At 37.4% G+C, this 5195-nt stretch overlaps 1 non-coding gene across 1 annotated transcript; it reads left to right on the top strand.

Annotated features, from left to right (window-relative positions):
* The first annotated feature begins 295 nt into the window (after positions 1-295).
* On the top strand, positions 296-403 carry LOC130977598 (small nucleolar RNA R71). Its single transcript, XR_009085284.1, has one exon. It is a non-coding gene; the product is annotated as a small nucleolar RNA R71 (small nucleolar RNA).
* The last annotated feature ends 4792 nt before the right edge of the window (positions 404-5195 follow it).

The following is a 5195-nucleotide window of genomic DNA, read 5'->3' as shown; positions in this document are numbered from 1 at the left end:
TTCCAGACAGACTTTGAGAAATCAAATTGACTTGTTGAGTCAATATTTTGTTCTGAGCCAGTATGGCATTCAGAGCATCAATCTCAAGAACTCCTTTCTTCTGACTAGTCCCATTGTTCACAGGATTCCTTTCAGAAGTGTACATGAATTGGTTATTTGCAACCATTTCAATGAGCTCTTGAGCCTCTGTAGGCGTCTTCTTCAAATGAAGAGATCCTCCAGCAGAGCTATCCAAAGACATCTTGGATAGTTCAGATAGACCATCATAGAAAATACCTATGATGCTCCATTCAGAAAGCATGTCTGAAGGACATTTTCTGATCAATTGTTTGTATCTTTCCCAAGCTTCATAGAGGGATTCTCCATCCTTCTGTCTGAAGGTTTGGACTTCCACTCTAAGCTTACTCCATTTTTGAGGTGGAAAGAACTTTGCCAAGAAGGCATTGACTAGCTTTTCCCAAGAGTCGAGGCTATCCTTAGGTTGAGAGTCCAACCATATTCTAGCTCTGTCTCTTACAGCAAAAGGGAATAGCATCAGTCTGTAGACCTCAGGGTCAACCCCATTAGTCTTGACTGTGTCACAGATTTGCAAGAACTCGGCTAAAAACTGATGTGGATCTTCCATTGGAAGTCCATGGAACTTGTAATTCTGTTGCAGTAGAGAAACCAACTGAGGCTTAAGCTCAAAGTTGTTTGCTCCAATGGCAGGGATAGAGATGCTTCTCCCATAGAAGTCAGGAGTAGGTGCAGTAAAGTCACCAAGCACCTTCCTTGCATTGTTGGCATTGTTGTTATTTTCGGCTGCCATGGGTTCTTCTTCTTTGAAGATTTCTGTTAGGTCCTCTACAGAGAGTTGTGCCTTAGCTTCTCTTAGCTTTCGCTTCAAGGTCCTTTCAGGTTCAGGGTCAGCTTCAACAAGAATGCCTTTGTCTTTGTTCCTGCTCATATGAAAGAGAAGAAAACAAGAAAATATGGAATCCTCTATGTCACAGTATAGAGATTCCTTGAGGTGTCAGAGGAAAAGAAAAGTAGAAGACAGAAGTAGAAAATTCGAACTTATCAAAGAAGATGGAGTTTGAATTTTGCATTAAGGAATAAAGTTAGTTCATAAATAGAAGGATGTGAGAAGAAGGGAAGTAATTTTCGAAAATTAAGTAAAAGATTTTGAAAACATTTTGAAAAACACTAATTGATTTTCGAAAATAAAAGTGGGAAAGAAATCAAGTGATTTTTGAAAAAGATTTTGAAATTAGAAATCAAAAAGATTTGATTGAAAACTATTTTGAAAAAGATGTGGTTAAGAAGATATGATTGGTTTTAAAAAGATGTGATTGAGAAGATATGATTTGAAAACAATTTTTAAAAAAAGATATGATTTGAAAACAATTTTAAAAAGATATGATTTGAAAAACATTTTAAAAAGATTTGATTTTAAAAATTAATGACTTGCCTAACAAGAAAAGATATGATTCAAAAATTAAACCTTCCTCAACAGAAAAGGCAACATACTTGAAATTTTGAATCAAATCATTAATTGTTAGTAAGTATCTTTGAAAAAGGAAAGAAATTGATTTTGAAAACATTTGATTGAAAAGATTTGATTTGAAAAAGATTTGATTTTGAAAAACTTTGAAAACTTGGAAAAAAATTGATTTGAAAACAAAATCTTCCCCCTAGTGCCATCCTGGCGTTAAACGCCCAGAATGGTGCACATTCTGGCGTTTAACGCCCAAACTACTACCCTTTTGGGCGTTAAACGCCCAGCCAGGCACCCTGGCTGGCGTTTAAACGCCAGTCTGTCTTCTTCACTGGGCATTTTTGAATGCCCAGCTTTTTCTGTATAATTCCTCTGCTGTATGTTCTGAATCTTCAATTCTCTGTATTATTGACTTGAAAAGACACAAATTAAAAATATTTTTGGATTTTTAATAATAAAAAATGCAACTAAAATCAAATAACAATGCATGCAAGACACCAAACTTAGCAGTTTGTATACTACTGACACTAAAATGAGAATGCATATGACAAACAACAGAAATACTCAAGTCAATAGAATTCAAAGATGAAAACAAGGAAATCATCAAGAACAACTTGAAGATTAATGAAGACACATGCATAAATTTGAAAAATGCAAGAAGAACAGAAACATGCAATTGACACCAAACTTAAAATGAGACTCTATACTCAAACAAGAAATATTTTTGGTTTTTATGATTTGTAATTTTTTTTGGTTTTTTCGAAAATTAGGTGAAAAGAAAAATAAAGGTATCAAAATTCTTAATGAGAATTCCAGGAATCATGCAATGTTAGTCTAAAGCTTTAGTCTAAAGGAATTAGACATGGCCGGCTAAGCTTCAGCAGGACATTGCATTCAAGAGCTAAATTGATGATGATCAATCAGCTTTGGTGATGATAAGAACATCACCTTGAAACACTAGAATTCATTCTTAAGAACTCTGAAGAAAAATAATACCTAATCTAAGCAACAAGATGAACTGTCAGTTGTCCATACACAAGAACAATCCCCGGCAACGGCGCCAAAAACTTGGTGCACGAAATTGTGATCAATACTTTCTAATACACAAATAATCCCTAGTAATGGCTCCAAAGACTTGGTGCTCAATACCATGGCATAAACACAACTTCGCACAACTAACCAGCAAGTGCACTGGGTCGTCCAAGTAATAAACCTTACGCGAGTAAGGGTCGATCCCACGGAGATTGGTGGTATGAAGCAAGCTATGGTCACCTTGTAAATCTCAGTCAGGCAGACTCAAATGGGTATAGTGATAAACGAATAAAGCATAAAGATAAAGATAGAGATACTTATGTATATCATTGGTGTAAGAGCTTCAGACAAGCGTATGAAGATGCCTTCCCTTCCGTCTCTCTGCTTTCCTACTGTCTTCATCCAATCCTTCTTACTCCTTTCCATGGCAAGCTTGTGTAGGGTTTCACCGTTGTCAGTGGCTACCTCCCATCCTCTCAGTGAAAATACGTCCCTGATGCTCTGTCACAGCATAGGCTAATCATCTGTCGGTTCTCGGTCCGGCTGGAATAGAATCCAGTGATTCTTTTGCGTCTGTCACTAACGCCCCGCCTTTCGGAGTTTGAAGCACGTCACAGTCATTCAATCATTGAATCCTACTCAGAAGACCACAGACAAGGTTAGACCTTCCGGATTCTCTTGAACGCCGCCATCAGTTCTTGCCTATACCACGAGGACTCTGATCTCACGCAATGGCTGGCTCGTTTGTCAGGCGAGCACTCGGTTGTCAGGCGATCAACCATGCATCATGCAATCAGAAATCCAAGAGATATTCACTAAGCCTCATATGCTTGTAGAACAAGAATGGTTGTCAGTCACCTTGTTCATAGGTGAGAATGATGATGAGTGTCACGGATCATCACATTCATCAAGTTGAAGAACAAGTGATATCTTGGACAAAGAACAAGCGGAATTGAATAGAAGAACAATAGTAATTGCATTAATACTCGAGGTACAGCAGAGCTCCACACCTTAATCTATGGTGTGTAGAAACTCCACCGTTGAAAATACATAAGAACAAGGTCTAGGCATGGCCGAATGGCCAGCCTCCCAAAAGAGGGTTCAATCATAAAAACATGATCAAAAGATGAAAATACAATAGTAAAAGGTCCTATATATAGAAAACTAGTAGCCTAGGGTGTACAGAGATGAGTAAATGACATAGAAATCCACTTCCGGGCCCACTTGGTGTGTGCTTGGGCTGAGCAATGAAGCATTTTCGTGTAGAGACTCTTCTTGGAGTTAAACGCCAGCTTTTATGCCAGTTTGGGCGTTTAACTCCCATTTAGGTGCCAGTTCCGGCGTTTAACGCTGGGATTTCTTGAGGTGACTTTGAACGCCGGTTTGGGCCATCAAATCTTGGGCAAAGTATGGACTATCATATATTGCTGGAAAGCCCAGGATGTCTACTTTCCAACGCCGTTGAGAGCGCGCCAATTGGGCTTCTGTAGCTCCAGAAAATTCACTTCGAGTGCAGGGAGGTCAGAATCCAACAGCATCTGCAGTCCTTTTCAGTCTCTGGATCAGATTTTTGCTCAGATCCCTCAATTTCAGCCAGAAAATAACTGAAATCACAGAAAAACACACAAACTCATAGTAAAGTCCAGAAAAGTGAATTTTAACTAAAAACTAATAAAAATATACTAAAAACTAACTAAAAGATACTAAAGACATACTAAAAACAATGCCAAAAAGCGTACAAATTATCCGCTCATCACAACACCAAACTTAAATTGTTGCTTGTCCTCAAGCAACTGAAAATCAAATAAGATAAAAAGAAGAGAATATACTATAGACTCTAAACTATCAATGAAACTTAGCTCCAAATTAGATGAGCGGGACTAGTAGCTTTTTGCCTCCAAACAGTTTTGGCATCTCACTTTATCCTCTGAGGTTCAGAATGATTGGCTTCTTTAGGAACTCAGAATCCAGATAGTGTTATTGATTCTCTTAGTTAAGTATGATGATTCTTGAACACAGCTACTTTATGAGTCTTGGCCGTGGCCCAAAGCACTCTGTCTTCCAGTATTACCACCGGATACATACATGCCACAGACACATAATTGGGTGAACCTTTTCAGATTGTGACTCAGCTTTGCTAGAGTCCCCAATTAGAGGTGTCCAAGGTTCTTAAGCACACTCTTTTTGCCTTGGATCACAACTTTATTTCTTTCTTTTTCTTTTTTTTTCTCTTTTTTTTTCTTTCGGTTTTTTTTTTTCGCTTGCTTCCTTTTTTTTATATTCACTGCTTTTTCTTGCTTCAAGAATCATTTTTATGATTTTTCAGATCCTCAGTAACATGTCTCCTTTTTCATCATTCTTTCAAGAGCCAACAATTTTAACATCCATGAACAACAAATTCAAAAGTCATATGCACTGTTCAAGCATACATTCAGAAAACAAAAAATATTGTCACCACATCAAACTAATTAAGCTAGTTTTAAAGATGAATTTGAAATCCTGTACTTCTTGTTCTTTTGTGATAAAAACAGTTTTCATTTAAGAAAGGTGATGGATTCATATTCATGGCTTTAAGGCATAGACACTAAGACACTAATGATCATAAGACACAAACATGGATAAACCTAAAGCATAATTTTCGAAAAACAGAAAAGCAAAGAACAAGGAGATTAAAGAACGGGTCCAC

Source organism: Arachis stenosperma, chromosome 4 (genome assembly GCF_014773155.1).
Source record: "Arachis stenosperma cultivar V10309 chromosome 4, arast.V10309.gnm1.PFL2, whole genome shotgun sequence".
NCBI classification, from domain to species: domain Eukaryota; kingdom Viridiplantae; phylum Streptophyta; class Magnoliopsida; order Fabales; family Fabaceae; genus Arachis; species Arachis stenosperma.
Note: the sequence above shows the minus strand (reverse complement) of the source record. Positions and strands in the feature narration are given on the sequence as shown.